Source organism: Rutilus rutilus, assembly GCF_951802725.1.
Source record: "Rutilus rutilus genome assembly, chromosome: 12".
NCBI classification, from domain to species: domain Eukaryota; kingdom Metazoa; phylum Chordata; class Actinopteri; order Cypriniformes; family Leuciscidae; genus Rutilus; species Rutilus rutilus.
The window spans coordinates 32,617,133-32,632,427 of record NC_140217.1 but is presented as its reverse complement, the minus strand read 5'-3'; the positions used below and the strand labels follow the sequence as shown (position 1 = coordinate 32,632,427).

General features: G+C 36.0%; 1 long non-coding RNA gene across 3 annotated transcripts; it reads left to right on the top strand.

Annotated features, from left to right (window-relative positions):
• The first annotated feature begins 11,370 nt into the window (after window positions 1-11,370).
• Window positions 11,371-14,986, top strand: LOC311301590. 3 transcript variants are annotated; one of them, XR_014629478.1, is made up of 5 exons: window positions 11,371-11,738; window positions 12,762-12,835; window positions 13,166-13,268; window positions 14,069-14,165; window positions 14,664-14,986. It is a non-coding gene; the product is annotated as an uncharacterized lncRNA (long non-coding RNA). The 3 variants fall into 3 exon arrangements; XR_014629479.1 differs by lacking the exon at window positions 14,664-14,986 and having other exon boundaries at window positions 14,069-14,392; XR_014629480.1 differs by lacking the exons at window positions 11,371-11,738; window positions 12,762-12,835; window positions 14,664-14,986 and adding an exon at window positions 12,959-13,039 and having other exon boundaries at window positions 14,069-14,392.
• The last annotated feature ends 309 nt before the right edge of the window (window positions 14,987-15,295 follow it).

Sequence of the window (15,295 nt, the reverse complement as noted above, 5' to 3'; positions counted from 1 at the left end):
TACATTACATAAAGAAAATCTGGTATTAGCACAGAGAACAGCATGTAAGAGAGCATAGATATTTATATGAAATTGAGGACAACTTGGACCTAAACCGCGGTGGATGTGACACTGCAGACACACTTTTATTTACTTCCTCGTTGGCATTTTTTAATCATAATGTCTTGAGAAACACAGATCAGATCTAATGTAACGGAGGTATTCTGTTCCCTCCAGTCTCAGTAAGACATCTTTTTGCTGTGATGTGGAACAAACCCTTCCTTGAGTCCTAAAGTCCGGATTAGACTTGCAAATTCCCACCGTTTTCTCCTGACTGGCATCTTACTGTAAAAGTCATTAATATTAATGAACCAATTTGCATTCTCCTTGAATAAATTGTTTGCTCTGTGTGTGCATGCTTGTACATTGCTGTTTTGGTTTATTATTGATTAATTAAAAATCGTAATGATACTTAGCACTCTTGGACTGTGAGATTGTCATAAAATGTGATTAGTGACATCAGTTTCACATGAATATCACTTTATCTTCATGCTGTCTAACTATTGTGACATAATTTCAAGTGTGTTGAAATCCATAACATCTGTTAGGGTGTATGTAGTGTATTGAGTATTTTGTTCAATTGGGGTTTTGCTTTAAGAAGCAAGTGACAGATGGTGGGATGTGAAATTACTGTAGCTGAGACAATATTTATTGTAACAGACAGTGGATTCGGTCCCCCATTTGCATGACATTCTGAATAACTGGTTTACCCTGCAGCTCACTGGGTACATTTGCATGCCACCTGTTTTCTGGAGTAAACAGTTTGAGGCTTTTTTCACCCTTTTGTTGAAATAGATAATCATCAGTAATTCAGCAAGTATGTTATGTTTGTGAATGTACCATTTAATTTATGCATACTCAGTATCTGTCTTAACCGTATCCGTTTTGGATCCTAGGCTCAAGATAACATAATGTGCACACCTCCTCAACATCAAAAGGCTGGGACTATGCAGCTTTTTATGCAGAAACTATTATATTATATTATATTATATTATATTATATTAAAACAACTTTTATATAGATTTCTGTTATTATTTTTATTAATTACTTTTAATTTGAAAAGTGTTTTTTTTTAGACCTCGATTATCAAAACTCTTTATATGTGTCTATGGTATCTGCTCCTGACTGTCTGATTTCCTCAACATCCGGAGCACAGTTCATATTTAACAATAACATCCTGCTTCTGTTTGCCCTGTCGGTTTCCCCCTCATTCATTTATGTAATGCTATTACATTTCAGGGCCAATCGAATTGGAAGATCAACATTCAATTTCCTCTGCGGTGGCAATTGTGGAAATATATGGCTGGGATAATTGAATTTCTTTGCCCATGTTTGTGAATTTTGTTGTTGACCTGTAGCAGAGCCTCAGGTGCACTGCTGAGCTTTATGAGCACAGATCCAAGATGGCTGTGAAGGGGAGAAAGATATATCTTTAGGCGAAGTATAAAATTAGTTTGACTTTCAGAGTTGGTAGATAGGCAGATTAAGAATCTTGCTCCAACAAAAAGAGAATTTTGAGTCAGGCTGGTGGCAATTTGGCATTTCCTTTTTTTGAAAATTGTGACATTTGATACTTGCATTTGAATAAAATACCTTAAAATACCCTTCTTGTTTCAGACATGTTATAAGCCTGAAAATATTAAAGATGCCACATCTTAAGGACAACCACAATCTCTTTTCACTTCTAAATATCAAAGCTGGTATTTAGTGCTATAGTGAAAATTTAGCGTTAGTGTTTAAGTAGCTTAATTGAGGAACAATAGTGTGCGTGTGTGCGTGTGTATTGTGGGTTTTGACAATTAGACGTTTTCCAATTTTCATACAGTTTTGTGCAACTCTATTCATGAGCTAAAAACCCTGAATGTGCTAAATGGCAGGATTTCTTTTTACATTTATTTATATGTTTCATATAACATTTTATTTCTCTCTAATAGAGCATCTGTCGAATTCAATTTAAACCTTCCTCATGTCTCCTATATCAGTGCTAACCAAACTTTCATCTAAATTGCTTTATCTTGAATCATAATAACATACAGATTTGAGTAATAAAATGATAATCAGAACATAAAGTTCTGATAATAACTTATGAAGCGGCAGATTACAACTAGAGCAATGCATTTTGAGTCATTTTAAAATATGTCTCGCTGAACTAAATCTGTGTATAATGCTTGGAGATGTCCTGGCATAGCCTCAGTGTCCTTTCACTGAAATACTGATGGATTCTGCTGACTGCAGCCCCCACAGTTTTGACATTGTAATGCTAAAGGTCATATGATCAATAAGATGCCCTGTGGAGTTTGTGCACCGCATGCAATCTGAACGCTGGTCTTTCAAAGCTGTTGTTTTTGATTGCCTTTTATCATTTATTATTTTCAGAAACTCCCTCTGCCCTCACCACACATCTAAAGATTAATATGGAAGCAGAATCAACCATGACAGACCATATTTCTTGGTTGGGACCATCAACTGGCAACAAGCCCAATTTCAGAAATGAAACGATCTAGATAGCGCAGCACGATGTGCCACATTACTTCATGAGCTGGGTTAAACATCTAAAACATCTTGAGTTCCCTCAAGTACTAGTACTAGTTGGCTCTTAACATGTTGGGAATTGGGCATTTTTTACTGACTGTTGTCCCTTTTGAGATCTCGCCTCAGTGGCCTTGTTTATTCCAACAGCTTGTGAGGGAAACAATTCTCCCAGAACACACGTTGCACTTTTGACTTATTTAAAGGATATTTCTTACTTAAAGAAATCTTTGTCTTACACTTTGTTGTTTTTCTGTGCTTGGTTGTAATAGCTATTAATATGGGGCTACCTGGTGTCAATGCTGTTGTTTATGTTTGTTACTTAGGTTATATAATCATGGAATTGATTTTTATGTTGATAACATGGACCCTGTGGGATTTACTGGCATGTTAAATTATTTACTGCTATCACTGATTCAGAATAATGCTTTTGTGTGATTATACAGTTTACATGGATAGTCAAACCTGAAATCACCTGCGTTGTGAGAACTAGAATATAATCCCCATGAGTAAAACATCTTAATAAACATGCTAAATAGTGTATTTGAAAATGTAAGTGTGAGGTTTAGAACGCAGACAATATCATTAGCAATTATAACAATGAAAGTTCAAATGCACAAGCATGTTAATTTTGCTTATCTGGCTTTGGCATTGTTGGATGTTAAATTAGTCTTCACTGTCAGCGTGATAGATGGTCTCTATGATAATATTCATCTGTTATGTGAGAGGACAGCATCTATCGAGCCCAGTGTCATGTACAAAGCTCACACACTGTTGTGTGCGTGAAAATAATTATATTGCGTTGTGGACCTTTTTTTGTGTTGTGTGTTGTGTAATGACGTAATGTGTTTGAGAACGGAAGTGAAAGAGTAAAGAAAATGGATGAAGTCTCATGTGCTTTATTGTTTACTAACTCCGACAGATACAACACACACTCCATTATGACTTATAATCAGACTCTGATGTTTTCTTCTGACACCAAGAAGAAAAAAACACTCCCATAGTAGCTCAGTGATCTGGGTAAGACTTCTGATCTAAATTCCCATGAGAAAATTAATTTATGTGTCTTCACTTTCATTTAAAAGCACAGTTTGCTAGATGAGGATCTGTAATTATGGTGAGTTGCTGTTCCACTGTGCATATTATATCTTTGCCTCCAAATTTACATTTATGGTCAAGCTCTATTCGCTTAAAGGTACACTGTGTAGTTTTTTAAGTATTTTATTAGCTAAAATCAATGTCTTTATTCATAAATATGTCCTCATTGGTGTAAAATTACCCCTGCCAATGATCTGACTTATCCTCGTAAGAGAAGAATTTCTTATCTTTATTTACATTGGACGGGTAAGTCCAAGGAGGCTTCCATGTTGTTCCGCCATTTTGAAGAACTATAATAGCAGAGAGGGAGAAAAAGCACTGGCCTACCTCAACGCGTTTCCACAACGCGTTTTTGTTCAGAGCCAGCGTCACGTGACTGAAACCAGCTGAAACACACAAGGAGATCAGTGAGAGGCTCTTGTCACTGCCCTGGCAAATTTGAAAGGCTGCACTGCAGGGTACTTCATAATGCAGGATCATACTTATGCCGAGCCACAGGAGAAAGAATCCTCGTCGCCAAAAAAGCAAAAAATTGAATTTAAAAGGAAACGTGACTGGCGAATTAAAAAAACGAGGGTAAATATCGGGATAGCTTTTCCCAGGTGGAACGAGCTAATGAAGGAGAAAGACTTTGAAAGAAAGGGACGCTGAAGTTGCTTGCTTTCTTCTCGACAGGTCAATGTTACAGTCTAAATTACAAGCTTTTTTTCATTGCTTGGTTGTGCAATTCATTAAATAGGCAGCATAACAGTAGAACATGTATAGTTAAACTCGATGAAGTGCTATTGGAAGACATGTTGTCATAGCTTCTTGGTACATAACGGCAACTGTAGTTGCAACACGCATTTGAAAAAGCGAGGCTCTAGAGAGCACTATTCGTTTGAATGCAAAATACAATTGCGCCGCTAGATGGGAGAAATTCCTACACAGTGTACCTTTAAATAGACAAAAAATTGTCAAATTTGAGTCAACCTTTTCCTGGCACATGGGGTACTTATCAGTATGATCATTGTGTGTCAGATCTAAAATGGATATCCCTGTTGATTTGCTGTCTCTTATACTAAGGTGGAACGGAAATCTTTTTTAAATTTTTTTAATTGAAAATTCTTAAGGCTTCTGGCAAACATCCCCCTCATACCTCTGTAGATATTCTCTCAGGTGGCACGTACCTCTACAGCCAGAGTCTGACATGTTCAAAGTTTAAATACATTTTTACTATTTACTTTTTGACATGTTTTGCTAATGAATGAATCCTTATTTTGGATTTTTTGAGTTTGGCAGAAATTTCTTAAAGTGCCCCTATTATGGATTTTTGCAGACACCGGGGAAACCTTGAACCTCAAACTGGCAGCTGATTCCTGTGGATACTGGATAGCATCATGTCGAGAAGATGATGTGCTCTACAATGAGAAGGTAAAGCCAGTTTTTTTTCCCACTGCCCAAGGATGAGCATGTGAAGAATCAGTGGTTAAAGTTCATCTTTACCACGATACCAAAGCAGTATAATCCTAAACTTTTGCTGAATTCCCTTTATTTTACTGACGACTGTGTCTCAAATCTTGGAGTTCAAATCAAGCAAACCGCTTGCTCTTGAAAGATGGTGTTCAAAATACTTTCTCCTGCTAACTGGTTAACTTACGTTATTACTGTCTTATGAATGTTTTATGAATGCAGATTGTCTGTCATTCTCACTACTTTGAGGAAAGATTAAGCATTTAGCAAGATTTGTTTTATAAATGTTTATGTTACATCATTCATTCACGCTAGAGCTCGGCTAATGTATGCACTGTTATTGATACAGTTTCCACATGTTCACAGGAATAAATTAGAAACATACTCTGTAAATAAATAAGTACAAGTAAAATAATCGGTTTGTTGATGGACATGCACTTGTCAATGCTGATGGTGAGAAATTACAGTTGCAACATCTCATAATGTAGCTCAAACTGAATAGTGTATCACTGAGAAACGTCCTGCTCGAGTCGTCCTTGCGATGGAGGTTCGGGTTGAATTACTAGTTCTTTCAATGTTTCATCATCGGACTCGCGCTAGGATTGATATGGTAAAATCAACGTCATTGTTCATTACTGTGTTTAGTTTACGGTGTAGGAAGCCTCAGGACACGCAGAACTGACGTTGTTTTGGCAATGGACTGTACACAGTAAACCAATCTCAACAGACTGAGCTGTCTGGCCAATCAGAGCTGAGCAGCTCACGGAAAGGAGGGATTTAGAGAGATTGATTCATCTGACGAGTCGTTTGAGAATCATTGAAAATGTGGTGATTTGCAAATGTATATTATGATAAAATGAAATGACCCTTGATGCATGTAAAACTGTTGTAGGAGACTCCAAAACAACATTAGGAAACTTTTAAAATAGCATAATAGGGGCACTTTAATATCTAGTATAATTATTTTTTTAATCAACTTTTTTTTAAAGAATTTTAATTTTACATTTATTCTGAAAGCTATGCATTTCCATACCCATGAGGTTTTCAAACTGCTGTCCAGGGACCCTACATTTCAGATTGGCTGGAATCATGAGATTAATCAGTTATTTTGTTCTATAACAGCAATAGTTTTATGGAGGCTAGAAAAAGAAAGAACAATGGGAAATAAAATAAAAATTTCAGGCATTTTTACACACATTTGCAATATTTTTTTTCCAAAGCTCCTATATGGTTTAGGAAGGATTTCCCTGGCAAGGGATGTTTGTGGATCCGTAGCAAAGTTTGAAAACCCCTGCTTTAAAGCAACCGTTCATCCTAAAATGAAAATTCTGTCATTAATTACTCATCCTCATGTTGTTCCAATCTCAAAAGACTGTTCATAAAGAGATCATAAACTAATCCATATGAATTGAGCGGTTTAGTCCAAATTTTCGGAAGAGACACGATCGCTTTATATGATGAACAGACTGAATTTAGGATTTTATTTACATATAAACATTCATCAACTCACACACATCAGTTGTGGTAAACAGAAGCTCAAGCATGTTCGTTTGACACGAGAAAACCAATAAGGTTCACAATAAGTGTTGTGCAGCACGTTTCCACTTCAGCAAGAGGTTTGTTCTCGTGCTTCAAGCAGGTTCTTTGAGCTTATTTTTATGTTCGCTGTTCAACGTTTATTCAATCTTTTCATTATATAAAGTGATTGTCTCTTCATAAAATTTGGACTGAACCGCTTGATTAATATGGATTAGTTTTACGATCTCTTTATGAACTTGAAGTGTCAAAGTGGTAGTTGAGCAGCTGCCAATGGAGAGACAGAAAGCTCTCAGAATTCATAAAAATATCTTCATTTGTGTTCTGAAGATGAACGGAAGTCTTACGGGTTTGGAACAACATGAGGGTGAGAAATTAATGACAGAATTTTCATTTTTTGGGTGAACTATCCCTTTAACCCTAGCTTAACCTATTTAAAATCACTGATCATGTTGGCAAATAAGTCTTTCTATACTTTATACATTCTATTGGCAGGCCTGCATGGATTTCTGCAGAGTTTGAATGTCTGTCATGCACAAGGTTATACTGTACATAATATCCCCAGCCCTAATTTTATTTATTTTAATTACCACAACATGCAGAAATATTCTGTCTGTGTGTGACTGTTCATCACAGTGGTACCATATTTGGATCTCTACAAATCTGGCATCTTGCAATCGATAATCTTTTCAATTCACAATCCTGAATCCAGTATTTTTGCCAGCTACCCTTTAAGCAAATACATAAAATCCCTCAGTGGTCACCCCACATAGTCATGTTAACCATGTCCCTAACCATTGCCCGTGCAGTTTGCTGTTGAGTTCTAGTCACAACTAAGTTACAGGAGCATTCAGCTTCCTTTGTCAATAATACATAGAATCGGGGCTAAATAATTGATTATCCACTTTATGTAATTGTTTCTCTCAGTGTTTAATTATTCATAGTAGGGAGGTTGGACTGTCTGGAATCCCAGGATGAAGGTGGTGTGCCAGTATTTGAAGCCGTGAGTGGGACTAGATGGAGCCGACTGACATGCATGTATACCAATGTTCAGTTGAAGGTTGCTCAGCAGGATGAGTGATGTATTCTCTACAGGAATCCGCTGGGAGTGTAGAGGAAGTCTGCAGTATTACCGAAAATCATCTATATATATATATAAACCCACACAAGTTTTTTTTTTACCCTGGCAGGAAGTTGCTGTTCAGCTGTCTTTAAAAATAAATAGGACACAAGTTTTTTTTAACCTTAGTTCAACCTTAGTTTTCTGAAATGTAGTCTTGTTGACATCATATTTTTTCATTAATGAATATATCTACTTTATTTGCCAGCCTGTAATGCCTGTGGGTAACACTCAAGATTCAAAAAGAGTCAAAGTAGTGTCAGAGCCATAAATATTGTAGTGCTCTTACCATAATGTGTCCATTATGATTCCCAATCCCAAGCGAGTCTAAATATCTTTTTCCTGCAGTGTGTGTACACATGTAAAAGAACTGGGCCCGGTTTCCCAAAGCGTTCTTATCTCTAAGTAGTTCTTAACCTATTCCTTAACCTCTCTCTTAACCTTATGGGACGGTTCCCGAAACGTTCGTACGCTAAGTATATCTTTTGTAAGTCACACTTTCGTAAGGTTGGTCTGGACCATTCGTAGCTCTCTCTTAGCGTTGTTGCAGGTCTAAATGAATATAATTCTGAAGTTTTAATACACCCAGACAGTATTAAATTAGGCTAATTCAAGTGTTTTCATGCAAAGAATAAAATTGTCATTACACTGATTGTTGTTAGATTTTTTATTATATTATTATACAATATTATTAATTGAATTAAAACGCTCTTTTAAAGGCCAGTGAAAGCATAGGCTACTGTCAGTTAAGTCCTATTCGGACGCTAATATTGTTTCTCATGGGCTCGTCCGGTATTTTAAACATTTACAGGGGTAAGTCGGTGATTTTAGTGCCGTCCGAATCCATAATATCAGTGGCCAAATTAATTTTGGCCCTGGCCAAATTAGTACCTTCTGTTTTTTGACAAACAGGTCGTGTGGTAATTTAATTGCCGTCTGAATCCACATCTCCGAGTTTACAAGAGATTCAAAATTCATGGTTTAAATCCTTTTTGATCACTGCCGAGCACCGTACGCAAGATGTAAACTTTTATTACTGAAATGCTGGAAAGTATTTACACAAGAACAATATTTCATCGCAGCTCCACCTCAGCGAACAAAAATGGGAAAGAAAAGGCGGCACGTAAATTTTTGAAAAGGTTATTGTGGCAGCAATAGGCTATATGTTACAATTTTAAAATATGTAGGCTACGCTTTTATAGGCTATTATAGTTTAAATTATTTTTTATAATATCCAATAATAAATTGATTAATAAATTGAAATTTCAATTATTTCTGAAGTGCTTCTTTTATAAAGATGACCGCTTTTTCACATAAACAGCCCCTGCACGAGAGAATAATTGATTCTCGAGCCATCGATTTCAAACAATTCAGCACCATTGGCACGGACAGCGCCTGGTCACGTCCCACGTAAGAAGGTATATCTTAAGCGGCTTCCTAAGGTATAGTTCGGGGAACACACTTAGGAAAATAAACAAATTTGGTAAGATATATCTTTCGAGTCTTCTTAGCAGGCTAAGAGTGAGCGTTATCGGGAAACCGGGCCCTGTTCTCTTGGAGGAGGACTGAGACTCTTTACCTAACACTCCCTGAATGACATTTCTAGGAGATTTGGGTTTAAACAAATTACTTGGGACATGTCCCACCCTGAATTATTCATTGACTAATATTCTGCTGCTGACAGGGCTTGGATCTCTGATGCTAGATTTGGGGGATTGAGAACATATGCTTGATACTTCTAAGTAGGGCTGGGCAGTATATCGAGTGTGTACGATGTATTGATATATATTTTTTTATAAAGGATACAGGAATAGGCAAAACTGTTTATATCTATTTACAGTAGTTTGATATTACAAGCTGATCTGAAAAATTGCGGAGGACAGAGCTGCTGCACGGAAAGTGCATAATCCAATTTGACCTAAACATGAGACATATGCTTTATATTAAGGGCTTCAATATAACTCTGACAGATACTTGTGCTGTTTAATGGATTTGAAATGGGATGTTTTATAATGTTTTAAAATACTGGAAGTGGCACTTTCCAAAGACGTGAAGCCATGAACTGCATTATTAGACCTTTTTCTAAGGGTGAACCATGTATTATAACCATTTAAAAACCATACTATAGCATAGTACTATTGTGAATTCACACTGTGGCTGTGATTCAATTAAATAAATATATGCCCTGTGTGTTTAATATATGCGCTTTAATTATTTACGCGTGAAGGTTACGTGAGTCTCAGAGAGGCTCCGTTCACAGTAAATGCTGCTCCACATGAACTGTTATCATTTACATGCAGGGAGCATGTCTCAAACTCCATCTCTGCATATGTGGGTTTGGGTTGCTTATACTGTTCATCTGGGAATGCAGTGTGCACCATTTGCATCAGATTTATAACCGAAATCATATATTGTATATAGCCACATACTGAGATTACAAATTTTCGTCCATATCGCCCAGCCCTACTTTAGAAAATCTTTGCTTTTATAGTACTATTCAAGAGCTGAATTTAGATTTCACTTTAAAACTTTTTTTTATTGTCAAATTTCCAACCATGCTATGATCACAGATTTCATTCATCAAAGTTACACAGGACATTTACACCACCAAGATATTTTCTTTCTTTAAGCTCAATGAAAAAATATAAAAAAATCATTTTAATTCAGGAACTGAAAGGAAGTACAGCATAAGATATTTTTCCAATTTATTGTCTGCATTTTAAATGATTTTTGAATAACTGAGATCTGGGGCTGTATCTTAATTCTTGACTTAAGATTTGAGAAAATTTCCATGGCTACTAAACGGATAGGATAGTATTCTGAGTTAGGATGTTTCCGACAGCCCCTGGACACAAATAGTGTTACGTCACTGACCCATATATGATTATATCATATCTATACAGAGCTGGCCTGTAGGCTGTCTAATAGTCTGCGAGCCTAATGGGCCTATATGTTCAGCTATTTACAGGCAGATTTTCAGCTGCTGAGCTTGGCAGCCTGTAATGCTGATAACAGCGGCTAGCCATCAGAATGGCAGAATGACAGCTTTTTTCTTTTTACCAGCTGAAAACAGAGCAACACTGTAACGATTCAGTGAGCACTGACGCAGTTCAGTGTCAGGTCTTTAGCACTTTAGCCTGCAGCTCTACTTAACCTCTATGTGCACGCACGCTTACACACACACGCAGAGCCACCACCTGTGTTTCATCTGCCTAGAATTCAGCTCAGGCTCCATGGTTGCCTGTCCGCGTGTCATATCCTGTCTGAGCCTCTGTCCGTCACTGCAGGGACTCCAGACGCAAACATATGGTGTTTATTTACTGGAGTTTATTAAGTTGAGTTTAGGAAAGTAAATAAATAAATAAAAGCATTCTTTTTTTCTTTTCTTTTTTTTTTGTCCTTCACACAAGAAATTCTGTATCTATGAATCTAAATGCTGGGTGTTTCCAAGGAGAGCCTCCTTCTGCGCTCCATGGCAACAAGTTCTGATGTCTTAACCCCCTAATCTTCTTATGCATGTACGGTACACAGGAACTGTGCTCCTTACAATGTACAGTATAGCCAAATCCTAATTTACCTCAACCTGAAAACAACACACAGATGAGCATGGATTGGTCTGCTGTCAGAAGCTGTGTGTGTTTGTGCATTCGCTTGTGTGCAGATGTGCATTCACTGTAAAAAATCCAACTTGCAAATTGTTAACTCAGTTTAAAATTTTAAGTTGAGTGGGCAAATTTTTTACTGCAATGTTGAGTTTACTTATAAAAACTATTTAACTGCAAGTGCACTACTATTTTGTCCAATGAACACAAACAATTAAGTTGAGAAAACTTAATATTTTGATTTCATAGTTCGAACGTTTAACTTCCCGTCATCGCGCATGCGCAGTCTGTCTCGCTGTACGTTACTTGGGGTTTCCTCCTCCAACCACGCTATCGAAGGGACTGGATTTCATCTGATTGCGGTAAGTTTTCTTTAAGCTTTATGAATGAAAATAGGCTATAAATTGCACACATATGTTGATAAAATATAGTATTATGTTAAAAGATATATTTCGTGGTGACGATAAGTTTCTATTGTTAGAGATTATCCACGTAGCACATTGCTACTTAACGTGCTAACGTTAACGTTACCCAGACTAACGTTAGAGTGAGGAAACATGCTTGAAAAAGAAGGACAAGGACGTGCATGGTGTTTAAAAAATCTTAAAAATGTTAAGCTCAGTAAGTCGTGAATAAAGACTTAAATGCGGTGCTTGCGCTGATTGAGAGACAGAAAGCCGCTTCTCTCGGACTCGGACAGAATCTGAGTGCGAATTCAGCTATCTTTCGTGGCGTATTGCGATTTAATAATGACATACACATATAATTATGTCAATAACAAAAAACAAAACAAAAAAGTATTCAAGTAAACACAGTCGGCAATGTCTTAAGTGAACATAACCAATTTGGTGAAACCTAGATGTTTCAGTATGATCCATGAGCTCTTAAAGTGACCGCCGTCCGTTCAATTTAATTTCAAGTTTATTTGTCACGTATACAAATTTCAGTTACAATTTGTACATGCTTAGGTTGAGGCTCAGTCATTCTACAGTAGTGCAATATAATTAAATACAATACAATTTAGAGGAAAATTTTAATAATAGAAGCCTATGCAAAACTAATGTGTTATGTTAAAAAAATATATGTTAGCTTTGCATATCAAATAATAGAATGGGTAGTATGTGTGCGGTATGTTTTAAAGTGAATAGGATAAAAATATTGTGTATCCTTAAATATTAGGCTAAATCCTTAATGTTAATCAATTAACAAAAGACAAAATCGCTGTAAATACAGTGAAAACTATGCATTGATTCTTTTTCACATTTGATTATTCATTTTCTGTATTATTTTTGCTACATGTTAAATTAACCTACTGTAACTGATTTTTTTGTTGTTTTGTTTAATAAAATTATGTATCTTTGTTCTGTTGTATTTGTCCTTTTTAGACTAAAGAACATCAGTACAGTGACAAGATCCTTGGATGTGCTAAAACAGTGGCCTTTATTTTTTAAAAGATCAGGTGAGTTGAACTGAATTTACTTACTGTTTCTTACTGTTTCAGGAAAGGTTTTTTTTTTTTTTTTTTTAGGGTCTCTGCTCTCTGCTGAGTATTACAGTATCACACAAACTGATCCGAAGAGCTCCTTTTTCTCTTAGTTAAATGAATACACATCTAGTTGTACAGAGCAAGTGGTGGAGATGAAGATCCTCACTTGATCATCAAGTAATTATTTTGCATGTGATCATATCTCTCTGGTTAAAGGCTGAATGGTGCCATCTCTTTTTCAAGGTAATTCCCATGCTTCACTTTGTATATAACTTGTTCCGTATTTGTTTTTCTGTCTTTCAGACACAGAAACTCCAATGTGCTTCCTCAAAGAAAGTCTACAACTCTTAAAGGTCTGCCTTTGTTTATGAGGGAAAAGTCTGGAAACATCCTGAAGACTTGCCTGGTAAGAAGATCATCAGCATATACACTCACACCTGATATATTTCACCTATTTACCAGATGCTGTTAAGAGATAGGTTTTGTGTGATATACAAAACTTATCATCAACAGACAAAGTCATGGTAAAAATTACTTTATTAAATAATTGTAGTTGAAACTTTCTCAGTGATCAGTTTGACTTCATCTGATAGCACAAATTCAACAAGTTGTTATTTTACCAAAGCAAAGACAGTGGAAAATTACTGCTTCACAACACTGTCCGGAGACATTCCCTCTGATATCTAACCTGTTAAAACAATACAGTGCACAATCATAAGGTTAAACAGTAATGTAGCAATAGCAGAGTAAATAAAATTAATATAATATGAAAGAATATGAATATAGGAGATATAAACAAGAAAAGGCAGCATGAAAGTAATCCATGTGACTCTAGTGATTTAAACCAATCTTCACTGATGCAATATGACCAGTTTTAGGTGATGAACAGAATGTGTGCCTTAATACATGTACGATTTTGGGTGATCTAAAATAACTAAACTAAAACTAAAAAAAGCATTAAATCAGAATGGCCGTGGATTCTGCTGTGGACGAGTGCCACAGGCAATCACATCAATGCTGATATGGCATTGTTTGGAGGTGGGAAAATGTTTTCCATTTATCAGTTTTAGCTCTATGGCTGAATTTGAACATGCTTAAAAAACATGACCACCTTTACTTTTCAAGTGAAGTTACATGAGCAGACCTTTAGGAACACTCTGTGGTCTAACATAATTCAATACAATGCTGATTTATTTTCTACTGCAGGACACAGAGCCAGAAGACATTCACAAGGGGAGAAGATGAGGACCTTAACTATCGTTGAAGATGATGTTGCCACTATCCACTCAAACCCAAATATAAGGTGCCTCTCTGTAGTACTATAAGAGCAGTTTGGGCCAGATAATGTGCAAGACCTTTGCCACAGTTGTTACTCTCCTCTTTGGCTTGATTTATGGCCCCAATGTTAACTATTCTAAAGCATTAAAATACACCAGTAGTAACTGGTTAAGAAAAAAATTGTTTAGTTTGTTTAGAAAAAAAAAACGTTTATTTATCTTGACCTAAAGTGCTCCGCAAGGCTGATTTTTTTTTTGCATAGTCCTTCAAAAGATTGTCCAAGTAGCTGCAATCCATATGGATAATTGTAAGGTTGAGCATTTATTTATTCCAGTTTGTACTCTAATTTTGTGCATAGTCTTTTTTTAATTTTTTTATAAATCTTGAAGAGTGGAATAGAACTTCATCACCTTAAAATATGTGTACCTAATGCAAATAGAAAATGTGTTGTTTTGCAGAATATTTGTCAATAAATAAGTTCTGTAATGATAGCAATGTCTTTTGTATTGTGTTGTATTTACAGTATGGTTTACTCCCTGCATTTGGATTCTTAATGTGAAGGCTATACAAGTATCTGGGTGAGATATTTGAAAAAGTTGAATCAACTTAAAAAAGTAAAAAAGTTGAATCAACTTAAAAAAGTTAAAAATTGAATCAACTTAAAAAAGTGAAGCAACCAGCTGCAAAGCTTTTTTGAGTTTACTGAACTTCAGGACCTCTGTAGTTGTGCTTACTCGTTTCTTTGAGTTGGACTGGTAGTTGGATGAACTTCGACCACTGAAGTTGAGTAAACTCAAAAATGCTTTGCAGCTGGTTGCTTCACTTTTTTAAGTTTACTCAACTTTTTATTTTTTACAGTGTTTGAATGAGTGTATGATGCAATTCTGGTGATAAAAACTTATCACCCTAGAATAAAAATGTAATGTAATTTCTGTCATTCCAAAACCATTTTACTGACTTATTTCCCCCCAGTGGAACACAAAATTAAGATATTTTGCAATGAAATATTTGGAGGAATTTTTTTTTGGTTTAAAACATTTTTGAATAGGATGCCCCTCTAAATGAAAGCCTTATTTTAGGCTTACCATATAGTGACTTAAAAGCAAGAACACTGATTTTGTTATGTAGGCCTACTGGTATTTTATTAATCTGTAA